The sequence below is a fragment of the Ranitomeya imitator genome, chromosome 1 (genome assembly GCF_032444005.1).
Source record: "Ranitomeya imitator isolate aRanImi1 chromosome 1, aRanImi1.pri, whole genome shotgun sequence".
Taxonomy (NCBI): Eukaryota; Metazoa; Chordata; class Amphibia; order Anura; family Dendrobatidae; genus Ranitomeya; species Ranitomeya imitator.
This window is the reverse complement of record NC_091282.1, coordinates 364,948,957-364,971,220: the sequence shown is the minus strand read 5'-3', so window position 1 is coordinate 364,971,220 and position 22,264 is coordinate 364,948,957. Positions and strand designations below refer to the sequence as shown.

General features: G+C 44.1%; 1 long non-coding RNA gene across 1 annotated transcript; it reads left to right on the top strand.

Moving 5' to 3' along the window:
• The first annotated feature begins 13,355 nt into the window (after positions 1-13,355).
• On the top strand, positions 13,356-13,903 carry LOC138657800 (uncharacterized). Its single transcript, XR_011317190.1, has 3 exons — positions 13,356-13,453; positions 13,543-13,608; positions 13,688-13,903. It is a non-coding gene; the product is annotated as an uncharacterized lncRNA (long non-coding RNA).
• The last annotated feature ends 8,361 nt before the right edge of the window (positions 13,904-22,264 follow it).

Genomic DNA, 22,264 nt, shown 5'->3' with positions numbered 1-22,264 from the left:
GCCCCAGTGTACCTAAACCACACTTAGCACCCACATATTTGGCATTTCTGTAGTGATAAGAACCTACCTAACTTATGGGTGCGTGTCTCCAGAAGCATGAGCTGGGCATAATGTACTGGTGACTGCAACGTACTGGTCCCTACTGTGTACTGGTCACTACAACGGCAGTTTGCAATTTTCACTCAGCAACATCCACTGCTGCCTGTTTCTAGAAAAACACCCATGGAATCAATATTGTCACTACATCTGTAGATAAATTTCCAATGGGTTGTAGTTTCCAAAATGGGGTCACTTGAGGGCGGATTCTACTTTTCTAGCACTTAGGGGCTCTTTATATGGAGTCTGAAAACTAGTCTAGGAAAATCTGCACCCCAGGATGCAAATAACGCTCTGTCCCTCCCGATTCACTCTATATGGCAAGGTAGTACTGTACATCCACATATGGGGTATTTCTACATTCAGCAGAAATTGAGGGACAAATTTTGGTGCCATTTTAATTCATTTCCCAGTGTGAAAATGTAAAACTTGGGGCTAACACACAATCTTGGTGGTAAAAATTTAAATTTTTTCTTCGCTGCCCAATTGTATGAAAGTTTGTGACACACCTATGGTGTCAAAATAATCACTGCACTCCTAGATGAATTCATTGAGAGGTTTAATTGGTAAAATGGGGTCACTTATGGGGGTTATGCTGTTCAGGGGCTCTGCCAATGTAACATGGTGGCACCCTCAAACAAGTTCAGCAAAATCTGCACTGTAATATGGCGCTACTTCCCTTTTGAGCTTTGCACTGTACCTCAGTAGTTTTTGACCAAATATGGGGTATCAGTGAACTCAGGAGTGAACTCAGACGAAATTGCACAACAAACTTTGTTGTCCATTTTCTCCTTTTGCCCTTGTGAAAATACCAAATTTATAGCTAAAAAAGATCTTTGTAGGAAAAATTGAATTTTCTTTTTTATTTTGACGGCTTAAAGTAATAAATTTTTGTGAAGCACCTGGGGGTTCAAGGTGCTCAATACACATCTATTTAAGGTCCCAACGTGGTCTAGTTTCTAAAATAGTGTAATTTGTGGGGGGTTTCCACTGTTTAGGCACATCAGGGGGTCTTCAAACAGGACATGGCGTCCACTAATTATTCCATCAAATTTTGCAATTGAAAAGTCAAATGGCTCTCCTTCCCTTCCAAGTCCTGCGGTGCCCCCAAACAGCAGTATTCCCCCACATATGGGGTATCAGCTTGCTCAGGAGAAAATGCACAACAAATTGTATGGAGTAATTTCTTCTGTTACCCTTACAAAAATGCAAAACATTTAGCTAAAAAAGATTTTTTTGGGAACAATGTGATTTTTTTTGTTTCCGCGGCTCTACATTATAAACTTCTGTGAAGCATCTGTGGGTTCAAGGTGCTCAATACACATCTAGATAAGTTCCCAAAGGGTTCTAGTTTCCAAAATTATATTACTTGTTGGGGGGTTTCCACTGTTTAGGCACACCAGGGGCTCTCCAACTGCAACATGGCAACCGTTAATTATTCCAGTATTTTTTACATTCAAAAAGTCAAATGGTGCTCCTTTCCTTCCAAGCCCTGCAGTGCACCTAAACAGTTGTTTTCCTCCACATATTGGGTATCGGCGTACTCAGGAGAAATTGTACAACAAATTGCATGGAGCAATTCCTCTTGTTATCCTTATGAAAATGCTAAATTTATCTGGGAAAAATGTGATTTTTTTATTTTCACGGCTTAACGTTATAAAGTTCTGTGAAGCACCTGTGGGTTCTAGGTGCTCAATACACATCTAGATAAGTTCCCTAAGGGGTCTAGTTTCCAAAATTGTGTCACTTATTGGGTGTTTCCATTGTTTAGGCACATTAGGGTCTCTCCAAACATGACATGGGGGCCGCTAATTATGTCGGCAAATTTTACATTCAAAAAGTGCGTCTCCTTTCCTGTCCTCTCTGGGGTCAGAAAATGCTGCCCTCTTTCATCTTTTCTTTTTGATTGCATCATAGAACCTTTCACAGAGTCTGTCTGGCAGAAACCAGAGATCAGAGGGATCACCGCACCAGGATCCAACCGACAAGTGTTCGCTGTACATGGACAATGTCATCGTCTTCTGCGCAGACCAGCGTTCGATGGCAGCCCTCATCCAGACCTGTAAGGAATTCATCTGAGCTTCAGGGGCAAAGATCAACTGCGGAAAGTCGGAAGCCATGCTCTTTGGGGAATGAACCCTGACCCTCAATGACTGCTTCCCCATCTCTGTTCAACCCGATTTCATCAAGATCCTCGGAGTTTGGTTTGGGAAGGAAGGAGCAGCTCTCAAAACTTGGCGGGACAGCTTGGCCAAGATGAACCAAAAGATTGTGCTCTGGAGCTTCAGACAGTTTACTATCAAAGGGAAGACCCTTGTCCTTTGCAATGAGATCTTGCCTTTGCTTCAATATACAGGGCAGGCCTGGCCTCCCCATATCACCATACGCCAGACAATTACCAGGGCCGTCTTTCACTTAATTTGGGGCTCCAAAATGGACAGAGTAAAATGGACCATTATGTACAACAATCCCCACAAAGGGTGGCAAAGGAGCCTTTTTAGTGTGTGACAGCATCAATAGGACTTTGAACAAAATGGAACGTTGCGGTCCATGTCCTGCTTTTTTCTCCTGCCTCTCTGGAGGAGGCTTGGCTGGGACATATGGGACAGCTCCTACCCTTACAACTTGGACATCCCCTGGTAGTATCAGGAGGTGCTCAAATTTGTCAGGGAACACCTGCTAGAGGGACTCAAGCCCGACTTGTGGAAACCAAAGACCATCCACAAGCTTATCTAAGCCAAGTACATAATGGAGTCTACTCCAGGGCTCCCTGCCGCCACAGCTGAATTTGTGTGGAAAAACGTGGCTTCTAGCAGGTTAATCAATGGACACAAAGACTTGGCATGGATGGCTATTCAAGGGGGTCTGCCCTTGAGAACTTTCATGTACACCCGTGTCCTCCCCCCCCCTCTCCCCTCAATGAGTCTCTCTTTAAATAAAGCTTTGGGCCTGTGATTTCCCCCCATTCCCCTTCTTTCCACCCTCCCCAGCCCCCTCCCTCATTGAATATTTTTTTTAATTGTCATGTGAAACCGTCTGTATGATTAGGTGGTGCGGTGCGCAGTGCATGGTATTGGACCTTTGTCCTTTGGGGTACACTTTACTACTGGACCACATAGAGTGATTGTATTATTTATTGTACTGTGTAGCGGCCTGCGCTGCGTCGCAGGGTAAAGTATAATCGTTATGGAGACAATGTAATAAACTGTGGTTGTCTGTCATGATTCCAATGGCAGGGAATCACAAAAGGACAAGCACCAACGAGCTCTAGGGTGATGGAACCTGAGCTGACCGCGACCCTAAACCTGAACACACAAATAACAATAGCCGGGGAACGTGCCTACGTTGATCCTAGACGTCTCGCACTAGCCGAAGATCTAACTTCCCCTATTAGAAGAAACACAGACCTCTCTTGCCTCCAGAGAAATACCCCACAGGAATAGCAGCCCCCCACATATAATGACGGTGAAATGAGAGGAAGGCACATACACAGTATGAAAACAGATTTAGCAAAATGAGGCCCGCTAAAACTAGATAGCAGAGGATACAAAAGTAAACTGCGCGGTCAGCAAAAAACCCTTCAAAAAACCATCCTGTAATTACTTGAACTCATGTTCCAACTCATGGAACATGAGGAGCAATTACAGCCCACTAGAGCAACCAGCAGCAAAGAAACAATTACATGCAAGCTGGACAAGACAAAAATAAAGCAAAACGTGAAACAAGAAAATCAAAAACTTAGCTTGTCCTGAAGATTACTGAAGCCAGAAGCTGAGGTAACAAAACACTCTGATAACCTTGATAGCCGGCGGGGAAATGACAAGAAAGCCCGGTTAAATAGGAAACTCCCAAATCCTAATAGAACAGGTGGACACCAGAGACAGCAGAACACAAATCACCCAGTACCATCAGTAACCACCAGAGGGAGCCCAAAAACAGAACTCACAACAGTACCCCCCCCCTTGAGGAGGGGTCACCGAACCCTCACGAGAACCACCAGGGCGACCAGGATGAGCCCTATGAAAAGCGCGGACCAAATCATCAGCATGAACATCAGAGGCAACCACCCAAGAATTATCCTCCTGACCATAACCCTTCCACTTGACCAAATATTGGAGTTTCCGTCTGGAAACACGAGAATCCAAGATCTTCTCCACAACATACTCCAATTCTGCCTCCACCAGCACCGGAGCAGGAGGCTCAAGCGAAGGAACAACAGGTAGCTCATACCTCCGCAACAACGACCGATGGAACACATTATGAATAGCAAACGATGCCGGGAGATCCAAACGAAACGACACAGGGTTAAGAATTTCCAAGATCCTATAAGGACCGATGAACCGAGGCTTGAACTTAGGAGAAGAGACCTTCATAGGAACAAAACGAGAAGACAACCACACCAAGTCCCCAACACGAAGTCGAGGACCCACGCGGCGACGGCGATTAGCAAACTGCTGAGCCTTCTCCTGGGACAACTTCAAATTGTCCACCACATGACTCCAAATCCGATGCAACCCATCCACCACCATGTCCACTCCAGGACAATCAGAAGGCTCCACCTGACCAGAGGAAAAACGAGGATGAAACCCCGAATTACAAAAGAAAGGAGAAACCAAGGTAGCAGAACTAGCCCGATTATTAAGGGCAAACTCAGCCAGCGGCAAAAAGGTAACCCAGTCATCCTGATCAGCAGAAACAAAACACCTCAAATAAGTTTCCAAGGTCTGATTAGTTCGCTCCGTCTGGCCATTCGTCTGAGGGTGGAATGCAGACGAAAAGGACAAATCAATGCCCATCTTAGCACAGAACGTCCGCCAAAATCTAGACACAAACTGGGATCCCCTGTCAGAAACGATGTTCTCCAGAATCCCATGCAAACGAACCACGTTCTGGAAAAACAGAGGGACCAACTCAGAGGAGGAAGGCAACTTAGGCAAGGGTACAAGATGAACCATTTTAGAAAAGCGGTCACACACAACCCAGATGACGGACATTTTTTGAGAGACAGGGAGATCCGAAATAAAGTCCATGGAAATGTGCGTCCAAGGCCTCTTCGGGATAGGCAAAGGTGACAACAATCCACTGGCTCGAGAACAGCAAGGCTTAGCCCGAGCACAAACCTCACAAGACTGCACAAAAGAACGCACATCCCTCGACAAGGAAGGCCACCAAAAAGACCTGGCCACCAAGTCTCTAGTACCAAATATTCCAGGATGACCGGCCAACGCATAAGAATGGACCTCGGAGATGACTCTACTGGTCCAACTATCCGGAACAAACAGTCTCTCAGGCGGACAACGATCAGGTTTACCCGCCTGAAACTCCTGCAAAGCACGTCGCAAGTCTGGGAAGACGGCCGACAAAATCACCCCATCCCTAAGGATACCAGTGGGCTCAGAATTTCCAGGGGAGTCAGGCACAAAACTCCTAGAAAGAGCATCCGCCTTCACATTCTTTGAACCTGGCAGGTATGAAACCACAAAATTGAAACGAGAGAAAAACAGTGACCAACGAGCCTGTCTAGGATTCAGACGCCTGGCAGACTCAAGGTAAATCAGATTTTTGTGATCAGTCAAGACCACCACACGATGTCTAGCACCCTCCAGCCAATGACGCCACTCCTCAAATGCCCTCTTCATGGCGAAAAGTTCCCGATTACCCACATCATAATTCCGCTCAGCGGGCGAAAATTTTCTAGAAAAGAACGCACATGGCTTCATCACCGAGCAATCGGAACTTCTCTGTGACAAAACCGCCCCCGCTCCAATCTCGGAAGCATCAACCTCAACTTGGAAAGGAAGCAAAACATCAGGCTGACGCAACACAGGAGCAGAAGAAAACCGGCGTTTAAGTTCCTGAAAGGCCTCCACAGCCGCAGGAGACCAATCAGCAACATCAGCACCCTTCTTAGTCAAATCCGTCAAAGGCTTAACAACACTAGAAAAATTAGTTATAAAACGACGATAGAAATTAGCAAAGCCCAAGAACTTCTGCAGACTCTTAAGAGATGCAGGCTGCGTCCAGTCACAAATAGCCCGAACCTTGACGGGATCCATCTCAATAGTAGAAGGGGAAAAAATATACCCCAAGAAAGAAATCTTCTGGACTCCAAAGAGACACTTTGAGCCCTTTACAAACAAGGAATTAGCCCGCAGGACCTGAAACACCTTCCTGACCTGCTGAACATGAGACTCCCAGTCATCAGAAAAAACCAAAATATCATCCAAATACACAATCATAAATTTATCCTGATATTCACGGAAAATATCGTGCATAAAGGACTGGAAGACTGAAGGAGCATTAGAAAGTCCGAAAGGCATTACCAAATACTCAAAATGGCCCTCAGGCGTATTAAATGCGGTTTTCCACTCATCACCTTGCTTTATTCGTATAAGATTATACGCACCCTGAAGATCAATCTTAGTGAACCATTTAGCCCCCTTAATGCGAGCAAACAAATCAGTCAACAAAGGCAAAGGATACTGATATTTTACGGTAATCTTATTCAAAAGACGATAATCTATACAAGGCCTCAAGGACCCATCTTTTTTGGCCACGAAAAAAAACCTGCTCCCAAAGGGGACGAAGATGGACGGATATGTCCCTTTTCCAAGGACTCCTTAACATAATCCCGCATAGCCGTATGCTCTGGCACTGACAGATTGAACAAACGACCTTTAGGAAATTTACTACCAGGAATTAAATCTATAGCACAATCGCAATCCCTGTGAGGAGGAAGCGAACTGAGCTTAGGCTCCTCAAAAACATCCCGATAATCAGACAAAAATACAGGAACCTCAGAAGGAGTAGATGAAGCGATAGAAATCGGAGGTGCATCATCATGAACCCCCTGACATCCCCAGCTTAACACAGACATTGTTTTCCAGTCAAGGACTGGATTATGAGTTTGTAACCATGGCAGACCAAGTACTAGAACATCATGTAAATTATACAATACCAGGAAGCGAATCACCTCCTGATGAACGGGAGTCATACGCATGGTCACTTGTGTCCAGTACTGAGGTTTATTCATAGCCAAAGGTGTAGAGTCAATTCCCTTCAAAGGAATAGGGACTTCCAGAGGCTCAAGACTAAACCCACATCGCTTGGCAAATGACCAATCCATAAGACTCAGGGCAGCGCCTGAATCTACATAGGCATCGACGGAAATGGATGATAATGAGCAAATTAGAGTTACAGACAGAATGAACTTAGACTGTAACGTACTAATGGCAACAGACTTATCAACCTTTTTTGTGCGTTTAGAGCATGCTGATATAACATGAGCTGAATCACCACAATAAAAGCACAACCCATTTTTCCGCCTATAGTTTTGCCGTTCACTTCTAGACTGAACCCTATCACATTGCATTGTCTCAAGTGCCTGTTCAGAAGACACCGCCAAATGGTGCACAGGTTTGCGCTCCCGTAAACGCCGATCAATCTGAATAGCCATAGTCATAGACTCATTCAGACCTGTAGGCGCAGGGAACCCCACCATAACATCTTTAATGGCCTCAGAAAGGCCATCTCTGAACTTTGCAGCCAGGGCGCACTCATTCCACTGAGTAAGCACTGACCATTTCCGAAATTTTTGACAATATATTTCTGCTTCATCTTGCCCCTGAGAGAGAGCTAATAAAGCTTTTTCAGCCTGAATCTCCTGGTTAGGTTCCTCATAGAGCAAACCCAATGCCAGAAAAAACGCATCCACATTAAGCAACGCAGGATCCCCTGGTGCCAATGCAAATGCCCAATTTTGAGGGTCACCCCGCAGGAAAGATATAATAATCTTAACCTGCTGAGCAGGGTCTCCAGAAGAGCGAAATTTCAAAGAAAGGAACAGCTTGCAATTGTTCCTAAAATTCAGAAAACTAGATCTACCTCCAGCAATGAACTCTGGAATAGGAATTCTAGGTTCAGACATAGGAGCATGTACAACAAAATCTTGTATATTTTGAACCTTAGCAGCAAGATTATTCAAGCTGGAAGCTAAACTCTGGACGTCCATGATAAACAGCTAAGGTCAGAGCCATTCAAAGATTAAGAGGAGGAAAAAAAAAAAAAAAACCTTCCTCAGACTACTTTTCCTCCTACTTCAGCCCAAACATTTTTGGGCCGGCTATACTGTCATGATTCCAATGGCAGGGAATCACAAAAGGACAAGCACCAACGAGCTCTAGGGTGATGGAACCTGAGCTGACCGCGACCCTAAACCTGAACACACAAATAACAATAGCCGGGGAACGTGCCTACGTTGATCCTAGACGTCTCACACCAGCCGAAGATCTAACTTCCCCTATTAGAAGAAACACAGACCTCTCTTGCCTCCAGAGAAATACCCCACAGGAATAGCAGCCCCCCACATATAATGACAGTGAAATGAGAGGAAGGCACATACACAGTATGAAAACAGATTTAGCAAAATGAGGCCCGCTAAAACTAGATAGCAGAGGATACAAAAGTAAACTGCGCGGTCAGCAAAAAACCCTTCAAAAAACCATCCTGTAATTACTTGAACTCATGTTCCAACTCATGGAACATGAGGAGCAATTACAGCCCACTAGAGCAACCAGCAGCAAAGAAACAATTACATGCAAGCTGGACAAGACAAAAATAAAGCAAAACGTGAAACAAGAAAATCAAAAACTTAGCTTGTCCTGAAGATTACTGAAGCCAGAAGCTGAGGTAACAAAACACTCTGATAACCTTGATAGCCGGCGGGGAAATGACAAGAAAGCCCGGTTAAATAGGAAACTCCCAAATCCTAATAGAACAGGTGGACACCAGAGACAGCAGAACACAAATCACCCAGTACCATCAGTAACCACCAGAGGGAGCCCAAAAACAGAACTCACAACAGTACCCCCCCCTTGAGGAGGGGTCACCGAACCCTCACGAGAACCACCAGGGCGACCAGGATGAGCCCTATGAAAAGCGCGGACCAAATCATCAGCATGAACATCAGAGGCAACCACCCAAGAATTATCCTCCTGACCATAACCCTTCCACTTGACCAAATATTGGAGTTTCCATCTGGAAACACGAGAATCCAAGATCTTCTCCACAACATATTCCAATTCTGCCTCCACCAGCACCGGAGCAGGAGGCTCAAGCGAAGGAACAACAGGTACCTCATACCTCCGCAACAACGACCGATGGAACACATTATGAATAGCAAACGATGCCGGGAGATCCAAACGAAATGACACAGGGTTAAGAATTTCCAAGATCCTATAAGGACCAATGAACCGAGGCTTGAACTTAGGAGAAGAGACCTTCATAGGAACAAAACGAGAAGACAACCACACCAAGTCTCCAACACGAAGTCGAGGACCCACGCGGCGACGGCGATTAGCAAACTGCTGAGCCTTCTCCTGGGACAACTTCAAATTGTCCACCACATGACTCCAAATCCGATGCAACCCATCCACCACCATGTCCACTCCAGGACAATCAGAAGGCTCCACCTGACCAGAGGAAAAACGAGGATGAAACCCCGAATTACAAAAGAAAGGAGAAACCAAGGTAGCAGAACTAGCCCGATTATTAAGGGCAAACTCAGCCAGCGGCAAAAAGGTAACCCAGTCATCCTGATCAGCAGAAACAAAACACCTCAAATAAGTTTCCAAGGTCTGATTAGTTCGCTCCGTCTGGCCATTCGTCTGAGGGTGGAATGCAGACGAAAAGGACAAATCAATGCCCATCTTAGCACAGAACTTCCGCCAAAATCTAGACACAAACTGGGATCCCCTGTCAGAAACGATGTTCTCCGGAATCCCATGCAAACGAACCACGTTCTGGAAAAACAGAGGGACCAACTCAGAGGAGGAAGGCAACTTAGGCAAGGGTACAAGATGAACCATTTTAGAAAAGCGGTCACACACAACCCAGATGACGGACATTTTTTGAGAGACAGGGAGATCCGAAATAAAGTCCATGGAAATGTGCGTCCAAGGCCTCTTCGGGATAGGCAAAGGTGACAACAATCCACTGGCTCGAGAACAGCAAGGCTTAGCCCGAGCACAAACCTCACAAGACTGCACAAAAGAACACACATCCCTCGACAAGGAAGGCCACCAAAAAGACCTGGCCACCAAGTCTCTAGTACCAAATATTCCAGGATGACCTGCCAACGCAGAAGAATGGACCTCGGAGATGACTCTACTGGTCCAACTATCCGGAACAAACAGTCTCTCAGGCGGACAACGATCAGGTTTACCCGCCTGAAATTCCTGCAAAGCACGTCGCAAGTCTGGGAAGACGGCTGACAAAATCACCCCATCCCTAAGGATACCAGTGGGCTCAGAATTTCCAGGGGAGTCAGGCACAAAACTCCTAGAAAGAGCATCCGCCTTCACATTCTTTGAACCTGGCAGGTATGAAACCACAAAATTGAAACGAGAGAAAAACAGTGACCAACGAGCCTGTCTAGGATTCAGACGCCTGGCAGACTCAAGGTAAATCAGATTTTTGTGATCAGTCAAGACCACCACACGATGTCTAGCACCCTCCAGCCAATGACGCCACTCCTCAAATGCCCACTTCATGGCCAAAAGTTCCCGATTACCCACATCATAATTCCGCTCAGCGGGCGAAAATTTTCTAGAAAAGAACGCACATGGCTTCATCACCGAGCAATCGGAACTTCTCTGTGACAAAACCGCCCCCGCTCCAATCTCGGAAGCGTCAACCTCAACTTGGAAAGGAAGCGAAACATCAGGCTGATGCAACACAGGAGCAGAAGAAAACCAGCGTTTAAGTTCCTGAAAGGCCTCCACAGCCGCAGGAGACCAATCAGCAACATCAGCACCCTTCTTAGTCAAATCCATCAAAGGCTTAACAACACTAGAAAAATTAGTTATAAAACGACGATAGAAATTAGCAAAGCCCAAGAACTTCTGCAGACTCTTAAGAGATGCAGGCTGCGTCCAGTCACAAATAGCCCGAACCTTGACGGGATCCATCTCAATAGTAGAAGGGGAAAAAATATACCCCAAGAAAGAAATCTTCTGGACTCCAAAGAGACACTTTGAGCCCTTTACAAACAAGGAATTAGCCCGCAGGACCTGAAACACCTTCCTATAGATAATAAGTGACTGGCACACTCCGGACGTGTTGTGATGCAAAATTGGGGTTTATTATACATAAATTATATATATTATCAAGGACATCACCCCCGTCCCTCCAGATACCATCTTGGTCTCTTTTGACGTAAAGGACCTATACAGGTCAATACCACACTCAAACGGCATCCAGTCTACCCGCTGGTTACTCTCTAAAAACAACATGAGCCCTGATTTAATTGATTTTTGTTGCAAACTCCTATCTATTATCCTCAATAACAACTTTTTTCTCTTTGAGGATACTTACTATCTTCAAATCAAGGGCTCGGCCATGGGCTCAAACGTGGCACCTCCTTATGCCAATGCCTACATGGCCCACTATGAGGACACGTCAATATACACCCATGAGCTGTTCCACAACCATGTCTTAACGTGGAAACGATATATTGATGATGTTTTCTGCATCTGGAGGGGCGATGTCGCTTCTCTACAGACCTTTTTTCAATTTTTAAAAACTACCTGGCCTGGTCTTGATTTTACTGTCACACACGATCTCTACCAGATTAGTTTCCTTGACACATTGGTCAAGAAGGACATCAATGGTAATTTGACCACTGATCTCTACTCAAAACCCACTGATCGCAACAGTTTGTTGCATTTTGATAGCTTCCATCCGCTAAATATGAAAAAGTCAATCCCTAAGTCCCAACTCAATAGGGTAACTAGAATAGTCTCTGATCCTGACCTGAAAGACCATCGTCTATCCGAGATGAAATCCAAATTTTGTGAGAGGGGCTACCCACCGAGAATTCTAGAGTCCTCCACTACAGACCTCACACGTAGGGATAAAATTCCTGCCACATCACGTATCCCTTTTGTCCACCAATATCACCCTGCTGCTTACAGACTACACAAGTCTATCCGCCAACATTGGCATATCCTCCGAACAGCATATCCATCAGTCAGGGAATTTCAACAACCTTTCTTACCGTGTTTCAAAAGGCCCCGTAACATCAAAGACTGCTTAGTCCGTGCGGATATAGGCCCTACGCAACCCCAGATAACTCAACGGTTTTTAAGTAACCCCAAAACAGGAACCTTCCCCTGTCTCAGTTGCAACAAATGTAATAACGTCCTTAAGGGTAATATCATTCACCACCCACACACAGGCAAGAGATACCCTATTGATGGTTTTTTCACCTGCAACACCAATTTCGTGGTATATCTCATCAAATGCCCCTGCGGTCTTTTGTATATCGGTGAGACCACCCAATCAGTCAAATCTAGGATATCCAAACATAAATCGACAATAAGGTGCAAAAATCTCTTACTTCCTATACCATCCCATTTCATTGAAAAAGGCCACAATGTATCCCAGCTCAAATTTCAGATAATAGAGCAAATCACACCACCTCGCCGCGGCGGAGACCGCATCTCCATTCTCAAACGTAGAGAGGCTTACTGGATACACGAGCTCAATACACTGCACCCTAGGGGACTCAACAGGGACTACGAACTATTAGCATTTATTTAAGTCCCTGCCATAAAGACGTTATTTACCTTACACCCTTGGGCTGTGCCTCGCCACACCGCCTTTTTATGATGTAATTTTATATGTGTTTGCGGTTATTGTTACAGTATTTTCATGACTGTTTATCACATTTCAGCTTGAAACCTCCCTGACCTAATGTATCATTGCTGCCCTTGTGTGATGCCTAACAGCCAGGTGTTCTTTATGTATTACGTTTGTGCACAACCGGGCACGTCTGCCCATTTGCTTTAGTTGCTTATACAGCAACCTTTTTGTGACCGTAGCCGATCATGTCCGATAAGCTACTTTCTCTTCAAATTACATTTAATGCATTTTGATATTCACCTCCTTTTCAGCACCAGCGCGCATAGTGTATATATAAAGATCATTGTCTATACATGATTTACAATGTTGGTTTTCTGTTTGCTAATTCTCTGCCTCTCCTTTACAGAATCGACCATTTTGAAACTTCCCCTTCTGTGACACTCTGGGGCCACCGTAGCACACCTCGATATCAGCCAATCCACTAACTTGGAACGCACTTCCATCTCTTCTCCTTTACAGTGGAACACAAATAACACTGCCCCCAGCGGTCATGTGACACTCACATCACCCGGCCCCGCCCCCTCCGGCCTCTCTTCTCCGGCAACACTATGCACACACTATTTCACCTCCCCACTATATAAGGAGGTCCCTGGTGCTCCGTTCCCCAGCCTGCACTTGCGGTGGACACCGCGTGCTCCCTCCACTCATCAGGCTGGTAAGTTCTACACAGTGCACGCTCTCTGTCCTAGCAATACAGAGCGACATCCCCCTTATACAATGTCAGCTTATACTCTCCCTGTACAGACAGCGCATACCTCCCTCTTAGCTCACAGCAGCGGTGACTCCGCATGGTTTCATATCTACTGGGGGGTAAGTCCTGTGTACTACATACGCTCATTATCTAATTGCTCACTAGTGCCATTATATACCTTACCTATCCTTCCTACAGATAGCGTTACCTGTGATACACCACCCTGCATCTGCAGATTGTTCTCACCTGCTGGGATCTATATACCTTCAGGTTTCTTTTCTGGTAGGTACCATATACCTACATGACCCAGTGGCTCACAGGCACAATCTACATTGTACCAATCTCCCCTGCAGATAGCACCATCTGGGCCATATTCCCCTGTGTCCATGGACTGATACTATCACCTGAATTTCATATAGCTCCAGGCTTTTTTCTGGTATGTAACCATCTTATATGACACATAAAGCCTTATAGTATTACGCTTCGGCCCATTTAGGGACGCACAGGTTCATGTATATATGCACTTTATTTCCCCTCAGATGCAATGTAGTTTCAATTATTGGGGCTCCTTCAACATACTAGTTATCTAGGTAGGTTTACCTTTTCAGCCTTACCTCACGGCATAGTGTGTCTTTCATCACCTACTTTCCATACTTCCTTCCTCTTGCTCCCTCTTCCATGTCACCAGACCTGCACACAATTGTTCGCTTCTTTCTCGGCAAATTTTGTTTTGACGGTCCTCCTAGGATGTTATTATCAATTCTTTCTGGAAACATGACCTTTTGTGTTGTATATACTTTTGTTCATTTTGTTTATGTTTATTTTGTATATTTTTGATCCTTTATGTTTTGGATATCACTCCCTTTGTATGTATTTTTCTTTAGCACACTGATGAAGGTCCAGTTATGACCGAAACGTTTGTGTTACTGTATGTATAATAAACCCCAATTTTGCATCACAACACGTCCGGAGTGTGCCAGTCACTTATTATCTATATATTGAGGCTTGGGAACCTATGACCGTGCACCTCCTTCCTTCGGCTGTGCTGAACATTCTCTATATTACCTGAAACACCTTCCTGACCTGCTGAACATGAGACTCCCAGTCATCAGAAAAAACCAAAATATCATCCAAATACACAATCATAAATTTATCCAGATATTCACGGAAAATATCGTGCATAAAGGACTGGAAGACTGAAGGAGCATTAGAAAGTCCGAAAGGCATTACCAAATACTCAAAATGGCCCTCAGGCGTATTAAATGCGGTTTTCCACTCATCACCTTGCTTTATTCGTATAAGATTATACGCACCCCGAAGATCAATCTTAGTGAACCATTTAGCCCCCTTAATGCGAGCAAACAAATCAGTCAACAAAGGCAAAGGATACTGATATTTTACGGTAATCTTATTCAAAAGACGATAATCTATACAAGGCCTCAAGGACCCATCTTTTTTGGCCACGAAAAAAAAACCTGCTCCCAAAGGGGACGAAGATGGACGGATATGTCCCTTTTCCAAGGACTCCTTAACATAATCCCGCATAGCCGTATGCTCTGGCACTGACAGATTGAACAAACGACCTTTAGGAAATTTACTACCAGGAATTAAATCTATAGCACAATCGCAATCCCTGTGAGGAGGAAGCGAACTGAGCTTAGGCTCCTCAAAAACATCCCGATAATCAGACAAAAATACAGGAACCTCAGAAGGAGTAGATGAAGCGATAGAAATCGGAGGTGCATCATCATGAACCCCCTGACATCCCCAGCTTAACACAGACATTGTTTTCCAGTCAAGGACTGGATTATGAGTTTGTAACCATGGCAGACCAAGTACTAGAATATCATGTAAATTATACAATACCAGGAAGCGAATCACCTCCTGATGAACGGGAGTCATACGCATGGTCACTTGTGTCCAGTCAATTCCCTTCAATGGAATAAGGACTTCCAGAGGCTCAAGACTAAACCCACATCGCTTGGCAAATGACCAATCCATAAGACTCAGGGCAGCGCCTGAATCTACATAGGCATCGACGGAAATGGATGATAATGAGCAAATCAGAGTCACAGACAGAATGAACTTAGACTGTAACGTACTAATGGCAACAGACTTATCAACCTTTTTTGTGCGTTTAGAGCATGCTGATATAACATGAGCTGAATCACCACAATAAAAGCACAACCCATTTTTCCGCCTATAGTTTTGCCGTTCACTTCTAGACTGAACTCTATCACATTGCATTGTCTCAAGTGCCTGTTCAGAAGACACCGCCAAATGGTGCACAGGTTTGCGCTCCCGTAAACGCCGATCAATCTGAATAGCCATAGTCATAGACTCATTCAGACCTGTAGGCGCAGGGAACCCCACCATAACATCTTTAATGGCCTCAGAAAGGCCATCTCTGAACTTTGCAGCCAGGGCGCACTCATTCCACTGAGTAAGCACTGACCATTTCCGAAATTTTTGACAATATATTTCTGCTTCATCTTGCCCCTGAGAGAGCTAATAAAGCTTTTTCAGCCTGAATCTCCTGGTTAGGTTCCTCATAGAGCAAACCCAATGCCAGAAAAAACGCATCCACATTAAGCAACGCAGGATCCCCTGGTGCCAATGCAAATGCCCAATTTTGAGGGTCACCCCGCAGGAAAGATATAATAATCTTAACCTGCTGAGCAGGGTCTCCAGAAGAGCGAAATTTCAAAGAAAGGAACAGCTTGCAATTGTTCCTAAAATTCAGAAAACTAGATCTATCTCCAGCAAAGAACTCTGGAATAGGAATTCTAGGTTCAGACATAGGAGCATGTACAACAAAATCTTGTATATTTTGAACCTTAGCAGCAAGATTATTCAAGCTGGAAGCTAAACTCTGGACGTCCATGATAAACAGCTAAGGTCAGAGCCATTCAAAGATTAAGAGGAGGAAAAAAAAAAAAAAAAACCTTCCTCAGACAACTTTTCCTCCTACTTCAGCCCAAACATTTTTGGGCCGGCTATACTGTCATGATTCCAATGGCAGGGAATCACAAAAGGACAAGCACCAACGAGCTCTAGGGTGATGGAACCTGAGCTGACCGCGACCCTAAACCTGAACACACAAATAACAATAGCCGGGGAACGTGCCTACGTTGATCCTAGACGTCTCGCACCAGCCGAAGATCTAACTTCCCCTATTAGAAGAAACACAGACCTCTCTTGCCTCCAGAGAAATACCCCACAGGAATAGCAGCCCCCCACATATAATGACGGTGAAATGAGAGGAAGGCACATACACAGTATGAAAACAGATTTAGCAAAATGAGGCCCGCTAAAACTAGATAGCAGAGGATACAAAAGTAAACTGCGCGGTCAGCAAAAAACCCTTCAAAAAACCATCCTGTAATTACTTGAACTCATGTTCCAACTCATGGAACATGAGGAGCAATTACAGCCCACTAGAGCAACCAGCAGCAAAGAAACAATTACATGCAAGCTGGACAAGACAAAAATAAAGCAAAACGTGAAACAAGAAAATCAAAAACTTAGCTTGTCCTGAAGATTACTGAAACCAGAAGCTGAGGTAACAAAACACTCTGATAGCCTTGATAGCCGGCGGGGAAATGACAAGAAAGCCCGGTTAAATAGGAAACTCCCAAATCCTAATAGAACAGGTGGACACCAGAGGCAGCAGAACACAAATCACCCAGTACCATCAGTAACCACCAGAGGGAGCCCAAAAACAGAACTCACAACAGTTGTCCAAGGGTGAGGCACATCCGCTCCCCCTTGTGGGGGAAGGATGTCACCTTCCCTGTGTCGCTGCTGGTTTGTTTGTTTCATGGTTTGTTTGGAGTTGTTGCCATTGTTTGGCACTTTGTTCCTTTAGCCCTTTTTGTCCTCCTGGCTGGTGGAGATTGATCAACTTATTTCCATCTCATTGACTTGGTGACGACACAGTCCGTCACTCCTCTGACCTCTCCCCACACCCTCCCCTCATAAAACACGTCCTCACCGCTCATCATAGAGCTCCACTATCCTAGCCAAAGTTCTAACCAAAGCATTAGTGGAAACGTGATCATTTACCGAATTGTGTCCGAATGTTGCCGACTTTGTGGGAAAATGCTTGGAAATCCGAACACAAATATGAGCTATGTATATGCCAAATTTTTGATTGATGAACATTTTTCAAACAAGTTTGCTCATCTCTGGTCACAACCCCATCAGGTGAGAGGATTCCTTAACTCCCTACACCTTTTTGCCATCAGATAAAACCTTATCTTGCACTTCTTGTCTCTTCAGTTTCTTCACTTTTACTTAAGGTTAAGTTCAAAGTGCAGTGGCTCTATAGCATAAGCGAGAACATATTGTTCTGGGCAGTATGAGGCCTGCAAAATTCCCTACGGACATTCCTGCAATGTCCAGAGCTCAAGGCTCGAGACGGGTGCTATGGAGAGCACCTTAACCCATTCTGTTTAAAGGAAGATGCATGTTTGAAAGGCAACAGATATCGAGTGTACTGTGGAACTGAACTGGAAATTCCTGGGACTGACAGGATCCGTGAGCGTAGGGATAGTTCAGATAAAATGGAAAGAAAAGCTGGAAATGTAGTGTATTATGGAAACAATAAGCGGAGGGTGCTGTGCCAGATACTGCATTTTACATTCTGATGCAATTAAACTGTTGAGTAAACATCTGCGTGTTGAAACGAACTGGGTGTCCCATGATATATGTGCTGCAGCTCCTGAAGTTCAAGTCCTGGAGGCAGCTGAAGCCTGTGGCCTGCAAGTGACTGTAACGCACCCCACACGCAACAGCACATTGGGACTGGGACACGATTTATCTGTAAAGTGCCAGGGCGACATGGAGATGCAGCTCACTCATGACTACCGCTCTCTGGCACAAGGGAATGCAGTTTCCTGTTGCTTGACAGAAAGGGAAATATATTGAAAAGTGAACAGACCTATGGTCTTGCTGCTTGCATTCCTGTATGAAAACTGGGGTTTATGTGCCAAGAGAGGGATGCTACATCGAATAGCATGTTCTGAAGCGAAGCAAGTATTAGGTGGCAAACAGATTTTGGATCTCAGGCAAGGAGACCTAAAGAGTACTAAATTGAAGGAAGGATTCCTTATATAAGGATCTTAAGTAAACAATTAGCTTTACTACATAAGGGGCTAGAGTGTAACCTGGCCAGAGACCTTCAGGAGAAGATGGCCAGGCTGGGGCATCTCCTATGAAGATCTGAGGATGCAGTGGCACAGCAAGGAGTATGTGGCTCTCATCAAATGGACTCTGAGAGTAGTAGTGAGGAATTACACTGATGTACCTCATCCAGTGAGGTCCTCATTAATCAACTGGGAGTTATAACTAGCTGTGAGGATCCATATTGACACACCTCAACCTGTGCTCTCCTCACAGGGGAATATGGATGTTCTCATAATGGTTTACTGGATTTATGTAATATGCAATGGAAGTAATGTATTGTCACGTGTAAACCTAAAGTTCCTGTCTCTGGATTATGCAGAAGATGTATTTGTAATAAGTTACCTGTAGCTGATGTATATACTTCTTATCAAGTTGTTTATTAACCCCTTAGTGACGGAGCCAAATTTTTGAAATTTGACCAGTGTCACTTTATGTGGTAATAACTCTGCAATGCTTCAACAAATACCAGTGATTTTGAGAGTGTTTTTTAGTGACACATTATACTTTATGATAATGGCAAATTTAGGTCAATATGTTTTGTGTTTATTTATAAAAAAATATAAAATATTTGAGAAAAATGTTAAAAAATTAGCAAGTTTCAAACTTTGAAAGATTATCCCTTTAATCCAGATGGCCATACCTCAGCAAACCATTAATAAATAACATTTCCCACATGCCTGCTTTACATCAGCACCATTTGTAAAATGTTATTTTATTTTTTGTTAGCATTTTAGGAGGATTAAAAATGTAGCAGTAATTTTTCATTTTTTCAAGGAAATTTACAAAATTTATTTTTTTAGGGACTTATCCATGTTTGAAGTGACTTTAGGGGTCTCATATATTGGGAAACCCCCAAAAGTGATACCATTTAAAAAACAGCACCTCCTGACATATTGAAAATTGCAGTCAGGTAGTTTATTAACCCTTCAGGTGCTTTACAGGAATTAATGCAAAGTGGCATGATGGGAATGAAAATGTGTATTTTTACCAGCTAAATGCCTCTAACTTCTGAACAGATTACTACAGCAATCAGACTCTAAGGCCGCGATTTGGTCATGAATTGCCATGGCAAACATCAGCACCACACAATCATGACATGAGGGCACCAATTGGGATAAATAGGAAGCCCCCACACTCTGTTAACCATTTATAATGATGTAGTCACTATTGACAGCAGCATCTAAGGGGTTAAACAGAGTTGGACGGTGCAAACACTGATCATGGCTGATGCAGCAAGTTGTCAGTTATAGTGGACAGCCGACAGCTGCTGGATTGTCACCTGTATGGGGAGGCTATTCTCTTATATGTCAGGTCAGTTAAAAGACATATTGGCGGTCATTAAGAAAAGTTTATTTTTTGACTCTAGCCTCCCTCAATCTCATCTACCTCGTATGGTCAAGCGGCAGCATGCGGACTACAGAGGTGTATCAGCAAGGTAACAGTAGCACACACACACAGCCAGGACCCCGTTTTCCTGTAATGTGGCGGGGTGCAGGGGATGCGAACCATGAATACAGCTGCCACCTTCTCACATTGAACACTCCCATCATCTTTGCCAGCACATACAGTATCTGCTTTGATTGTGCCCTGGTGCTTACAATTGAGTGCGTCCATTGCTTCCGGGCAAAATGTGCTCTATAATTGAACTCATGGTCTACCACTTTTTACCTGGGTTCCATCTGGAGTAATGTTATAATTTCTGGTGAGCACAGCACGTGCGCCATTTCCACTCCACAGTGGAATGTGTCTTCTATCATTATGATCAGCATTCCACCTAGAGCGATATCATCGGCAAAGACGGCGCTCTATATTGAAAAGCTAGGTCTCTTGCTACACTCTGGAAAGCTAGCATTGTCAATCTGAAGCTGGGGAAGGACTCCAATATGCAAGTGAATAAGCGTAACTGTGCACCAAACTTTTGGTCAAACCAAGGGTTCATCAAAGTCTCCTCATTTGCATATGAAATAAAAGTATTTTTTATCAGGCACTATACCAGTAACAGGTCAACCTACAACACTGTATAGCTCATTTAAAAATTAATTTTAGGGGTGACAGACTCCCTTTATGAACATGAGAATAATCCTTTTAAACTCTTGATCAAAAGAAATTGAGCTACACATTCAGCTCTGCTACATCTGTGAAAGAGGATGTATCAAGTATATTCGTACTGACACAGCAGGCGGTGCATACAGCCTATACTGGTTGTGCCTTATGGTATGAGGTTTATGTAGGATGGGAGGTGAGAAGTGTCACACTGTGCTTCCTGCAGCGCGCAGAGATAGGTGGCCGAGTCCTCTGTCTTCACATCTCTGATAACCAGTTCTGTAGAGGTTAATGTCACATCAGATGTGAATCTTCCCGGAGCAGGATCACCAGTGGCACCTTTATTAATTCTATGTATTATGTATTGTGGGGCTGATCCAGGGTAATGGCGATACCAGTACAGATAGTAAGTTGTGGAATATGAAGTTTTATAGGAGCAGGAGAGAGTTACTTTCTTCCCTTCCTCAGTAAATATCTGTGAATTCATTGGCTCAATGGAGTCTCCAAAAACTTCTCCTGGAAATAAACATATATAATCATTACTTTTATTAATTGCCTTATTTACCTATCATAGTTTACACCTGACTAGTTATATTAAAATCTTCATTACTTTTCTGCACAACACACAGACTAAACCAGCGTCCTTCTTACCTGAGCAGAGAAGCAGTAAAATGCCGACAACGTGACTGTTCTTCATTGTAGCTCTGATGTAACTGGTGTCTGGGGAGCAGATGTTATGTCACCTCATATACAATACAGCACAATGTCGCATTTCCTGTAACTGCAGGAGGAGGAGACTGGGCTTATTGGAACATACAGTTAGGGCCAGAAATATTTGGACAGTGACACAAGTTTTGTTATTTTAGCTGTTTACAAAAACATGTTCAGAAATACAATTATATATATAATATGGGCTGAAAGTGCACACTCCCAGCTGCAATATGATAGTTTCCACATCCAAATCGGAGAAAGGGTTTAGGAATCATAGCTCTGTAATGCACAGCGTCCTCTTTTTCAAGGGACCAAAAGTAATTGGACAATGGACTCTAAGGGCTGCAATTAACTCTGAAGGCGTCTCCCTCGTTAACCTGTAATCAATGAAGTAGCTAAAAGGTCAGGGGTGGATTCCAGGTGTGTGGTTTTGCATTTGGAAGCTGTTGCTGTGAGCAGACAACATGCGGTTAAAGGAACTCTCAATTGAGGTGAAGCAGAACATCCTGAGGCTGAAAAAAAAGAAAAAATCCATCAGAGAGATAGCAGACATGCTTGGAGTAGCAAAATCAACAGTTGGGTACATTCTGAGAAAAAAGGAATTGACTGGTGAGCTTGGGAACTCAAAAAGGCCTGGGCGTCAACGGATGACAACAGTGGTGGATGATCGCCGCATACTTAATTTGGTGAAGAAGAACCCGTTCACAACATCAACTGAAGTCCAGAACACTCTCAGTGAAGTAGGTGTATCTGTCTCTAAGTCAACAGTAAAGAGAAGACTCCATGACAGTAAATACAAAGGGTTCACATCTAGATGCAAACCATTCATCAATA